The 13,608-nt window shown below is 46.0% G+C and overlaps 1 protein-coding gene across 1 annotated transcript in view; it reads left to right on the top strand.

The window, feature by feature from the left end:
* Nucleotides 1–5,005, top strand: part of LOC140723833 (uncharacterized) — a 115,531-nt gene extending 110,526 nt beyond the window's left edge. Inside the window, exon 3 of the transcript XR_012097980.1 lies at nucleotides 4,990–5,005. The gene's annotated coding sequence lies outside the window, so the exon portion shown is untranslated. The remainder of the gene's footprint in view (nucleotides 1–4,989) is intronic.
* Nucleotides 5,006–13,608: the final 8,603 nt, after the last annotated feature.

Raw genomic sequence — 13,608 nt, 5'->3', positions numbered from 1 at the left:
TCACCTGTGGGGGAGCGCTCGTATTTAAAAGCACGTTAATGGATTTTTCGGTGGGACAACAACATTAATCACGGGTTTCATCACTGAATCCAGTGTTATGAGATGTAAAGTCCCCTGTTATGTTTCCGGCTGTGCCGTGTTGTTGGTGGAGTGGGCAGCGTGGTGTTTGTCTCGATTCGGGTCACAAACCAGAATTGCCAGCGGGGTCCGCACACAGTGTATTAGTCAACAGAAAACCTCTCGTCACTGCAGTCTTTGTCTCCTGGTAAACTCAACACCCTGACAGTGTGGACCATAGATACCCCTTCCTCTCAGAGTCAGGGAATCACTCAGACAGCTGATCGCTGAGAGGAATTATATTTATTGGTCTTTAAAGTTCGCCCAGATTCGTTTGGACGGATTTGATGTGGAGTTCGGGGTGTCACAGTGAAAGGGGCGGACTGCCGAACTCTCTCCGTTGTCCAAACATCCTTCCAGGTGAGGCAACACTTCACCTGTGAATCTTCCGGGGTCGCCCGTTGTGTCCGCTGCTCCCGATGCGGCCGCCTCTACATTAGTGACTCCGACTCCTCCGCAGTTGTGCGGGGTAGGAGTGTTTTTTCTTGGGGGGGGGCGGTCGATGATATTCCCTTTTGTGCGGGAGGGGTGGGTTTTGGTGATTTGATGATCGGGATGCTAACTTTTTGATGCGGGGGTTGAGGTGGGAGTTTGATTTTTCTCTCTGAACAACTTTCATGCTCTTTCTTTGTTTCGTGGTTTTCTGGAGAAGAAAAAAAGCTCAAGAATTGTTTACGGATACCTGCTTTGATAATAAATTATCCTTTGAACTATCCACTCCGAGCGGGACTTCCTGGTGTACAAACATTTTCATTCCGATTCCCTCTGGGCAATCTATTGATGTTGAAAATGATCATTTCATGATAAGGAATGGCTACAAGTGGCACATGCAACTCGTTCATTATCTGATCCAGAAACACGTAATGACCAGATTGAAAAAGAATTTCTCAGAATTATGTTTCCTTGTGAGGCATTTCATCAGTTTGTGTCAGGACGATATTTTCATGTTGAAAATGATCATAAACCTCTGATTGCATTGTTTTATGCGGGGGGTGGGGTGGGAGTGTGATTTTTCTCTCTTATAGATGCTGTCCGGCCGGCTGAGTTCCGCCAGCGTTTTGTTTGTGTTGCTTTCGATTTCGAGCATCTGCAGACTTTGTCGTGTTTGTGATTTACCTCTCTGTTGTCCCTCCCGCCTCCGGTCACTGGTCCCTCTGTAGGGACTTCCGGCCTCGACTGGTGCAGCCTAGAACCTCCTCCTAAACGCAGGCGCAGTGCCGACCGTAGCTATTATTCTGTTCAGGCGTCCGTGAAGAAGGGTCTGATCTCTGTTTTGTGGAAACCAGGGGCCGGTTGGCGTGGAAACACAACTTTGTGGGCCGAAGGGCCTGTATCGTGCTGTACGTTTTCTATGTTTCTATGAAAAGTGCCGGGAACGAGCTCTGCCGGACGGCTGGAGGTTCCGGGCTCTCCGATCCCGCAGCCCCGGTTTAGCTTTGCGCCCGAGCCCGGGCTGTGGGATCAGTTAGTTGTGGTTCCCAGGCTGAGAGGGGTTTGGGTTGAGGGGGATCTGTCTGTGTGTGTGGGTAGAGGTTATGGGTGGACTGTGGGTATGGGGTGAGTGGAGGGAACGGTGTGGAACCGTAGTCGGGGGGGGGGGGGGGGTGGAGGGTGGATGGGGGGTGGGGTTGCTGTTGTGAGAAAGTTGGATGATCGGACGTTCCGTGACCTGGGTCAAATAAAGTTGTGAACGGGGGAGGATCTGCTCCGATGTGTCGGACGCTCGCGTGTCCTTTTAGGAAGCAACAATTCTCTCTTCAAATGAATTACTGTTTAATCTTGCTGTTAACATGGTGTTTGTTACAAAGCCCCAGTGTCTGGAAGAGCTGTCACCGTCATGGGCTGTTGGTGCAGATTGGGATGGCGGTGGGGCGTCAGTGACCTCTGTATCAGAGAACAACACGGGTTTCTACATCCTCCATTGAGATATAAATGTCCTCACAGTGGATTCGGATCAGCTGGCATATCTGGAGTTTCCAAAGGGAAAGGGGATAGAGAAGGGGTGAGGAGAGAGAGTTTTAAGTAGCGAAGCATGGTCCGGGGTGGAAGGGTACAGGAGCTGTCTGATAGATCGTTTTACAGTGATTGTATTTTTATATAATCTCACAGATGGTGACTGAGGAAGAGGTTTGTTGAGGGAGGATACCCGGAGGTGAGCAGGTCAGTCACAGTATCAGGAGAGTGACAGTGATGTGATTTCCTGTGTCACGGGTACAGACAATCGTGGCGAGTGAGGAGTTTGTGTGGAGATGCAGCTTCCCTGGAGGTGGAGGAAAGAGGACACACCAACAGGTGGAACCAGCTGTGGGAAGACACGGTTTGTCAGGTCTGACGACGAGCTGAATGTACCATAACCTTCAGACTGAATCAGAAAACCATTCTGAGGGTATTTGAAATGTCGGAAGCTGGGGAGATGTGATCCCATGTCTCCATCAGAACCTCAGTGAGATGGTACCAGTTATAACGTGCAGGGATGAAAGCACAGTGTTTGGGTTCTGATTTAATCACTGATTCTGACACAGTGAGAGGGTTAGTTTTGCTGTAAGGCAGCAACATTAATGGAAGAAGACACAGAAACTTCATCAATTGTCAGTTGTTTAGCAAAAGTGAACAATTTGTATATTACCTTGACAGAATCAGATATTCCCAGTGGTGACAAAGGGGTTCAGTCTGATTTACTTCAGGTTGAAGAGGGGTGTGGAGTTTTGAAATCAATGCCTTGCAGTGCCACCATCGTTAATTTAGCATGTCCGGAGTGGTGGATCACACAGCACGGAAACAGGCCTTTGGCCGGCCATACCTGTTCTGAGCATCCACTCACTGTCTACACTGGTCCCATTTATCAGCACTTGGTTCATAGCCGACTGTATCTCGGCAGTTTCAATGCTCATTCTGTTCATAAATGTTGTGAAGGGACCTGCCTCCACCACCACCTCGGGCAGTGAGTTCCAGATTTCAGCTACCCTCTGAGTGAAAAGTCTCTTCCTCAGATCCCTCTAAACCTCTCCATCCTATGCTTAAATCCATGCCCTCTGATCAGTGACACCTCTGTCCCAGGATCGGGGCCGATATGGGCATCAGTGAGGCCTTTGATAAGGTTCAGCATGGTAAGTTGCTGTGGAAAGTCAGATCACACGGGATCCAGGGAGAGCTGGCTCACTGGATGCACAGTTGTCTTGATGGTAGGAAGCAGAGAGTGATGGTGGGAGGCTGTTTATTGGACTCGAGGCCCGGGCCTAGTGAGGTTCCCCAGGGTTACACCCCATTGCTCTCATTACTCATTGATATTTAATTATATTTGCATTTGCACAGTTTGTTGAATTCTATGCTCCACTTGATCTTTCATTGATCCTGTTATTATTCTAAAGATTTTCTAAGTGTTCCTGTAGGAAAAACAATCTCAGGGTTGTATGTAGTGACATATACGTACTCTGATAATAACATTTACTTTGGACGTCAACCATTATTGTCATCTGGGTCAATAATTTGGTTAAGAATGTACAGGATATGGAGAGTAGGTTTGCAGCAAGTTCAATTACATTTTTCTGAAAGATATTAAGTATAAACTCTTCACTTTGTTTCCCTCTCCGCACTCGACCACCCCCTCCCCTTACTGTCTCCCTCCCTGCCCCATCCTCCCTCTCACCCTGACATTGGACATACGTTCAGGGTGAAAGTCAATTATTTTAGGGGAATCTGAAGGGGAATTCTTCACTCGGAGGTTGGTGAGAGTGTGGAATGAGCTGCCAGTGGAAGTGCAGGATGTGGGTTTGATTTAGACACTAAAGAGGAATTTGGGTGAGGACGTGGATGGGAGGTGTATGGAGGCTCTGTTGCAGGTAGTTGGAACCAGGCAGTAACAACAAAAACAGGTCAGCGTGGATTAGAAGGGCCTGTTTCGGTACTGCTGCTCTCTGTGACTCGAATAATATTCTCATTTGTAATTTCCACAGTCAGTACTTTGCTACTTATGAGTGAACCCAGAAATTTACTCAAACAAGAACTGAAAGACTGTTGGTTGGCTACAAATAGTGTTCACAAGCTGTGATACTTGCCAAAGGGGGTGCTACTCAGTAATGACCATGCAGGGCACCCAAACTTTTGCTTCGGGCCCTTTCCCTTTTTTGTTATTTTGAAATTTTAAAAGATGGAAATAAAAATGTAATCTTGCTTAAAATATGTTTTTTTAAAGTGTCATCTTTAACTTTATGCCTTTTGTAATCAGGTCATCGCTTACTCGCTTAGCTATTCACAGTAACAGAAATTTTGAACAGGGGTGCCCAAACTTTCCTGTGCCTTCCAAAAATTCCAGACATTGCTGCTCTGTTTTCGTCCCGGCCCATGTTTTTTTAGATCAATTTTGACCAATTTTTCTCTCGTGCCTCTCTAATTCTCTTTATTCCACCTGACTTTAGCTTCTCCTTCTCTAATGTCAGGGTGAATTTGATCACATTAAGATCACTTACCCCTAAAGGTTCTTTGGGCTTAAGTGACCTAATTAATTCTGGTTTATTACAACACCCAATCCAGAATAGCTGACCCCCAAGTGGGCTCAATCATGAGCTGCTCTAAAAAAGCATCTTGTGGGCATTCCAGGAATTCCTCCTCTTGAGACCAACACCATCCTAATTTTCCTAATCACCTGCATGGCAATCCCCCATGACTACTGTAACATTGCCCTCTTGGCACGCATTTTCTATCTCCCATTGTAATTTGAGGACCACATACTTACTACTGTTTGGGGGTCTCTGTACAATTCTCATCAGGGATTCTTTTTTACATTTGCTGTTCCTTAATTCTACCCACAGATTTTACACCTTCCAACCCTATGCCACTTCTTTCTAATGATTTTATTTAATATTTTACCAACAGAGCCACACAACCCCACTACCAGCTTGTTCTCTCAAGAAACATATAGGTATCTGGGAAACAAGAGGACCTGCAGATGCTAGAAATCTAGAAAACTACACACAAAGTGCTGAAGGAGCTCAGCATGTCAGGCAGCATCTATGGATGGGAATCAACATTTCGGGCCAAGACCCTTCACCAGAACTCTTGATACCCACGTATCTGGAATATCAACAGGCAAAGAAAATAGTAAGTAGTGCGGAATAGGGAAAACCTTTGACAAAATTTCGTCCAAGGCTTTAAAAAAAAACTACCAAATAGAGCTCAATAATTAACAAATACAACACAGGCAATAAACACTTTCATCAATACTGACATCAACTTTTTTTAAAATAAAAATATCTTGGTCCCATTTCAATCAGTAAAATTTAAAAAGATAAACAAGAACTTAAGAAAGCTTTAGAAAAGACTATTTACACTCAAACCCACTTAGATTAACACTACCTTGGACAGAAGGAGGAAGAGAAATAACACACATAAAATAAAAAAAAAATCACAGAACAGTCAGATAAAACTTCTAGGTATATATCTTTCCATCAAAAATGAACTGGATTCAGCACTCCATGTATGTATATACAATTGTGATAAGAAATACAGACCGGAAATCTTAAATGAGAGGCCAATTCAGAAAAATTAATCATCACTCTGGAAGGAAATATTAATCAGTTGAACGAGTATGATCCTCCATGGGAGACATCCCAATGATCTGAGCAGATGAAATGGTGACAAAATTATACATTAATCAATACATTATTTCAGATAGGACAATCCATAATAACCATCTGGATACAATATTACAAGATAAACAAGCAGGAACAACTCCCTTAATAGATAAAGCATTTCCCAAGACACACATGTTCCTCGACCAGTGGAGCACTTCACCACAGGTATTGTTCGTGTCATCAGTCAGACAAACAAAAGATTTTCTCTGTCAATCAGCTTCAAAATGTTTCTACTCTGACATTGCCACGCCCCACTTCTGATTTCCATCTCCTCGACTTCTTCACTCTGCAGAAAACTCAAAGGAAACCTCTTCACCACAGAGTGGTGTCTGTTTGGAATCCGTCACCACTGGATGATGGATCCAGTGGTGGATCTCACCACCCAGGGAGAGCAAGAGATGAACAACAGGAGAGGATTTAAAAGGACTGTCGTGGAACAGAATCACTGGCAGGGTCCAGCTGGCTTGAGTTGACTCTACTGTACACTAGGTGTGTTATAAATTCAGTAAGTACCAGAGACAGAGTTTAAAATAGAACTGATTTATTTGTCTCAGATGCAGAATATTAAACTCCAGTCCCATTAAAGGTGAATGTGCAGCAGAAGAAAATCCTCCCATGCCCAGTGACCAGGGTGCAGGACTGGGTGTGGTGAGTAGCAGCAATAATTGCAGAGTTCAGCACCGAGAGTCACTTTCAAAATTGCATTCAGCAACAGTGATGGACAAATATCCAGCATGCAGCTCATTGAAACTTTCTCCCCAGTGTGAACCGGCAGTGTGTCACAAGTCTTACATGCTGTAAGGTTTCACTGCTGATGTAACAACCTCTCAGTAATGTTTCCCAGCTGAGGTAATGGTTTCTCAGTAGCAGCAATGTTCAGGCTATGACTAGAGATAACAGGGTTTTGGAGTGTGGGGCTGTCCAATGACAGAAATGTCCTTTCTTGTGAGTCTGGAAGAGTGATTTTCATGGTCTTTTGCCAGGGAGAGATGAGAAAATGCAAATGGAGAGAGTGGGCCCTTTTTCTTTTTTTTATTTGTTTTCTTTACTAACCCTCTGGTCAAAGTAAGAATTACAAAGCTCAATTGTTTAATCACATATTGTTTACTGTTATTTCAGGGTACTGATTTGTAGCAGGGGACACATCACACAGCATCCATCCAAACGAGATTTCTTAAGTTTAGCCAGGCTGGGGTCTATCACCCCTTATATTAAGCTGCTAGCTGAAGTGAGAGTTACGCAAGGATATTTCACTGAGTGAATCGCTTCCCACATTCACAGCAGGTGAACGGAATCTCCCCAGTGTCAACAGTGATACACATTTGGTGGATTTGGCTGAGAGAATTTTTCCCAAAGTCTGAGCATGAAATCGGCCTCTCCCCAGTGTGAACTCTCTGATGTACTTTCAGTTGGGATGACGAAGTGAATCCCTTCCCACAGTCTGAGCAGGTGAATGGCCTCTCCCCAGTGTGAACTCTCTGATGTACCTTCAGATGAGATGACATAGTGAATCCCTTCCCACAGTCTGTGCAGGAGAACGGCCTCTCCCCAGTGTGAAATCGCTGATGTATCTTCAGTTGAGATGACGAAATGAAACCCTTCCCACAGACTGAGCAGGTGAACGGCCCTTTCCCTGTATGGGCTGACTGGTGTGACAGCAGGTGAGATAACCGATTGAATCCCTTCCCACAGTCTGAGCAAGTGAACCGCCACTTCCCAGTGTGAACTGACTGGTGTCTCTGCAGGAAAGATGATTCAGTGAATCCCTTTCCACAGACTGAGCAAGTGAATGGCCACTCCCCAGTATGAACTAACTGGTGTCTCAGTAGGTGAGGTGACAAAGTGAATCCCTTCCCACAGACTGTGCAGGTGAACGGCCTCTCCCCAGTATGAACTCGCTGATGTACCTTCAGTTGAGATGAGCAAGTGAATCCCTTCCCACAGTCTGAGCAAGTGAACGGCCGCTCCCCAGCGTGAACTCGCTGATGTAACTTCAGTAGACATGACTGAGTGAATCCCTTCCCACAGTCCGAGCAGGTGAATGGCCTCTCTCCAGTGTGAACTCGCTGATGTACCTTCAGTTTATATGACCGAGTGAACCCCCTCCCACAGTCCGAGCAGGTGAACAGCCGCTCCCCACTATGAACTCGCTGGTGAGCCATTAGGGTGGATGATTGAGTAAATCCTTTCCCACACTCTGAGCAGGTGAACGGCCTTTCCCCAGTGTGAACTGACTGGTGTACCAGTAGGTAGGTTGACTGAGTGAATCCCTTCCCACAGTCTGAGCAGGTGAATGGCCTCTCTCCAGTGTGAACTCTCTGATGTATCTTCAGCTTAGATGACGAAATGAATCCCTTCCCACAGTCTGAGCAGATGAACGGCCTCTCCCCAGTGTGAATTCGCTGGTGAGCCATTAGGTCAGATGACCGAGTGAATCCCTTCCCACAGTCTGAGCAGGTGAACGGCTCTCCCCAGTGTGAACTCACTGGTGAGCCATTAGGTCAGATGACCGAGTGAATCCTTTCCCACAAATTCAGCAGATGACCAGCCTCTGCCCAGTGTGAACTTGCTGAAGTACCTTCAGTTGAAATGACCGAGTGAATCCATTCCCACTGTCTGAGCAGGTGAACTCCCATGTAAAATGACGGGCATGCCAGTGAGTTAGATGATAGAGTGAATCCCTCCCCACCGTCTCAGCAGGAAGGATGATCGTGTGAATCCCTTGCTGCACTTCTTAAATATCTGGACAAAGACAGCAAAACTGGCGTGTTGTGTTTGAGATTCCCGTAGACAAATTCCTTGTCATTTTTAACCTGTAAAAAAGATTTACAAAATCCATCAATGGGTGTAGGACAACATTTCAGATGAGATCACTTGAGTTGTCAAGGTGTGATCTGACATCACACTGTTACAGTGAAGTTCATCCCAAGTTGGAGAGAGAAATCATCTTCTAACTGGGCACAATGCTGGTATCTGGAATGACCATCAAACTCTCTGATGCTCCTCCTGTCTCTATAAGAATGGGACATTTCTGCCATCTCCAATCTGTGACTTGGCTCAGTTTGACTCTCTCCATTGGTATTATTCCCTGTTACCACTGAGCTGCATGGGCTGCTGGCCCCACAGTAACTGAACACTCTGACGCAAATAACCTTTGTTAACATGCAGATGGGAATCTCACACAAATGTCTGGAAGCGCATTTCACGCACCCACCACTACCTGTGTAGAAAACGTACCCCAAAATCCCCTCGGTATCTATTTCCAAGCAGCTTAAAACTATGCCCCCTCATGTTAGCCATTTCATCCCTGGGAAATTTCAACCATAGAAACATAGAGCATTACAGTACAGAAACAGGCCTTTTGACTCTTCTTGGTTGTGCCGAACCATTTTTCTGCCTAGTCCCAATGACCTGCACCTGGGCCATATCCCTCCAAACCCATCTCATCCACATACCTGTCCAAGTTTTTCTTAAATGTCAAAAGTGAGCCCACATTCACCACTTCATCTGGCAGCTCATTCCACACCTCCACCACTCTCTGAGTGAAGAAGACACCCCAATGTTCCCTTTAAACTTTTACCCCTTCACCCTTAACCCATGACCTCTGGGTTTATTCTCCCCTGGCCTCAGTGGAAAAAGCCTGCTTGCATTCACTCTATTTATACCCATCATATTCTTATACACCTCTATCAAATCACCCCTCATTCTCCTACGTTCCAGGGAATAAAGTCCTAACCTATTCAACCATTCTCTGTAACTCAGTTTCTCAAGTCCCAGCAACATCCTTGTAAACCGTCTCTGCACTCTTTCAACCTTATTAATATCCTTCCTTTAATTAGGTGACCAAAACTGCACCCAATTCTCCAAATTCAGTCTCACCAATGTCTGATACAACCTCACCATTACATTCCAACTCTTATACTCAAAACTTTGATTTATAAACACCAATGTAACAAACCTTTGGCTATCCACACGATCAACATCCCTCATCATTCTATAAAATTAAAAAAGTCTCTAAACATAAACAAGGAAATTACACATTGCTTTGAGGATTTGTTGGAAGTATACAAAATGATGAGGGAGAAGATTGGGTAAATAAATGCAAGCAGCTTTTTCCACTGAGATTGGGTGGGATGACAACCATAGGTCATGGGTAAGCGGGGAAGGTGAAAATTTAATGGGAACATGTGGAAAAGCTCTTCACTGAAATGTTCGTGACAGTGTGGAATGAGATGTCAGCAAAGTGTTGGATATGAGTTTGGTTTCACCATTTAAAAGAAGTTTGGATGGGAGCCTGGATGGTAGGGGTATGCCGGCGATGGTCCCAGTGCAGTTAGTTGCATTAGACAGCTTAAATGGAAGCATTGGAAAGTCAGGAGGACACAACCATGGCTGAAATGAGAAGCCAAAGCCAACATAAAAGCCAATGTGAGGGCAAACAAAAGAGCAAAAACTATTGGGAAGCTTTTAGAATCCAACTGAAGACCACTAAACAAAAAGTCAGATAAGCTCAGGGTGTGGCATTAATTACTGTACTCATTAATGAGTCTTGGTTGCACCCAGCAGTCTGAGGCATTTAGAGGAACAAAATATCTGGGGTCTCAATATCTCTTGAAAACCAAGGTTCCCCGCACCAGTTACCTTACAACTTTTATTTTGACAGGCACATACAAACTCTACACCCTCACTTCTGAAGAACTCCCACTTACAAGTACTCCTTTACTAGAAAAACAGCCAGTCCCAATCCACACTTGTTAGATCTTTCTGATACCATCAGAATTGACCTTTCTCCAATTTAGAATCTCAACCCATCGTCCAGCCCTCTCTTTTTGCATGTTTACTTGGAATCCTATGTCATTACGATCGCTAGATACAAAGTGTTCCCATACACTAATTTCAGTCACTAACACTGGATCATTTCCTAACAGTTTATTGCACACTTCTACGTTAGGAATTCTACATCCAGATTAAGAGCACATTTGACAAGCTCTTCCCCATTTAGTCCTTTTACAGTATGGGAGTTCCACTCAATATATAAAAAGTTAAAATTGCTTACTATATCAACCTTTGTTTCTTAGCACAGTCTGTGATCTCTACAAAGTTTGTTCCTCTAAATCTCTGAGTGTTGGGTGCAACCAAGTCCCAATAATGGCTACAATATCATAATTCCCTGTCCTGAGCTCATCTGGCTTTCCTACGGTGCTTCTTGCATTGTGATATACACAGCTCAGCACATTCATCGCACCAGGCTCAACCATTTGATTGCTGACTCTGTCTGAGGTCTGAACAGCATCTGTCTGGGTGTCTAGAAAGCAACCTCTCCCTCAATGTCACAAAAACAAGGGAACTGGTTGTGGATTACAGAAAGAATGGAGACGGGCTAACCCCTATTGGCATCAATGGATCTGGGGTTGAGAGAGTGAACAGCTTTAAGTTCCTCGACATAAACATCACTGAGGATCTCATGTGGTCTGTACATACCGACTGTGTGGTATGTGGCCGTATCCACATATGGTATGTATATGGTATTTATCCACCCCCCCCCCAACGGTTTATAAAGTGGTCTACCTGTTGTTGTAGGAGATGGCCCCAAGGCTATTCTGCGATGGTTGTTTAACCTCATTCCCCTTTCTGACTCTCACCCAGTTTGATGTGTCCTGTACCTTGGGTGTAACTCCCCTCTCTTGATGTCATAACTATCACCCCCTCTGACTCCCAGATGATCCAGAATTCATACATTTCCAGCTCCAGCTCCTTAAAGTGCAGGGCTACAAGCTGCAGCTGGATGATATCTTGTATGTGAGGGCATCAGGTACACTGGAGGTCTCCCCACCTTTCCACCAATGTCCCATCTAATTTGCGATGACAGGTGTGTCAAAACACCTTGTGCTGTGCAATTTTCACCCACTGACAACAAGACGTGCACACTGAATTTTAAATAGGGTGGTATTTCTTTTAACAGCTAGCTAGTATTGTATGTAGTTTTGCTACAATAAGTGTATGGGACTTTGGAAAAGATGTTGAATTTCCCCATGGGGATGAATAAAGTATCTATCTATCTATCTAAATCACTGTCGATAAGAGCTTTGATCTCATCTGGATTTGATCGAGTTCATCTGCACTCTCACACAAAATATGTCGCAAGCCTGTTGCAGGTTATGAAGGATTTTCTCACTAGAGCTTTTGCACACCCTCCGTATGTGATTTGCTTGCTAAATGATACTTTACAAAGACAGATTTCCAAATATCACTCCACTTCTTCCCACTTGTAAATTTTCCAACTGTAATCGCCACAATACTGTAACACCAGTTTCTGTATTGTACATAAATATTTCCCCTGAACCCTCCCCCAAGTGACAGATGGTGTTGAACTCAGTGTGGCAATGTCATTGAACATAAACGGAAGGGCAGTAGTCTTTCTGTCTCATTGGAGTCTGGCACATTTGTGATGTGAAAGCTATTAGTTACCCAGGACAAAGGTGTTTGATATCATTATGTGCCCAGAGAGAATGGGACAAAACATGTTCTCACCGGTAGAAAAGTGCAGACCGAGAGGCGGTAGCTCAAGCAACACACACAAAATGCTGGAGGAATTCAGCAGGCCAGGCAGCATCTATGGAAAAGAGTACTAATGCTGAGTTCCAGCATCTGCACATTTTCTCTTGTCTACGATTGGAGAAAGAACAAAGGTGATTTTCTCAACTGGTGATGTAAAAGATGTTTTTTTCCCTTTCTCCGAGTTCCTAATCCTTGCATTTAGATAGCTGGAGATCCATCGGTTCCCATTCCCTCATCAGCCGGAAGCTCCCCGGGGCCCGCGTACGGATCGTGGGACTGAGAGAGAGGGAACCGAGCAGGACTGTCCCAGGATTGCGGACTATGAGGTCCAGAGTTCACAGAAAATGTCCCTCAGTCGGTGTTTAAGATAGTAGCCCGGAAAATCATTCTTACCTTTACCGATCATCCGGAGGTCCTTTGTGTACGGTTGTGACCCTCCACAGGAAAAGGAGGAGGAGTCCATGGAGGAGGGGAGAGCCGAGGGGGAGGAAGGCTGGAGCGTTGTGGGCAAACGAAAGAATGCCCAAAAAGCTCCGGCCAAACGACAGAGGGCGGAACGGAAGGAGCTCGTGAAGAGAAAGGCAGGGGACCACGCAGCCTCCGGTAACCTGTCCACGTCAGACGAGGAAGGAGTTGGGGGAGGCCAGCAGCAGCCCCAGAAGACAAAGCAGCGGGCAAAGCCAACGGAGAGGAGGAGAGAGAGGGTGGGGAAAGTCTGCTGGCCACCCCCGAAGAACAAGCACAGGAGGCGGAGACCACCAGAGACCCCCAGCTCCGGGAACCCGGGAGCGGAGCCACGTATGGAGCCTCGCAGCCTGAAGGGGCAGCAGGCCTGGGAGACACCAAGTCCCCAGGCACAGAACAGGAACTGCCACACCCAGGGGAGGATGACCTGCAGTTCCTGAGCACACAGAAGGTGAAGGACTTCACAAAGGCCGTGGGCATGAAGGCTCAGGACTGCGAAGGTAAGGACAGTGTGCTTCTGAAATAAAGAACCGGTAAAGGCCGACGTGACCTTCCTCCAGGAGTGCGGACTGCCACACCTCCGTAACTACCGGAGGTGGTCGCGTTGGTGGACCCGGGGTTTGTCGGTGTGGTCGGGGACGGTCTGGTAGCAGACGTCAAATACCGGGACACTCCGCTCCGGCTCCCACCGCTGCTGGTGACGTCCCGGCTGGACCATCCGGCAGCGCCGACGGCAGGCTGGACAGTACCTCTATCACGCAGATCTTAGACGACGGCAAGCGGGAGTGTCTGGAGCAGCCACTGACCCTGGACGAGCTGACTGGCTCCGTCCATTCCT

This window comes from Hemitrygon akajei, unplaced genomic scaffold (assembly GCF_048418815.1).
Source record: "Hemitrygon akajei unplaced genomic scaffold, sHemAka1.3 Scf000139, whole genome shotgun sequence".
Taxonomy (NCBI): domain Eukaryota; kingdom Metazoa; phylum Chordata; class Chondrichthyes; order Myliobatiformes; family Dasyatidae; genus Hemitrygon; species Hemitrygon akajei.
The sequence above is the reverse complement of the archived record's forward strand: the minus strand, read 5'-3'. Positions and strand labels throughout refer to the sequence as shown.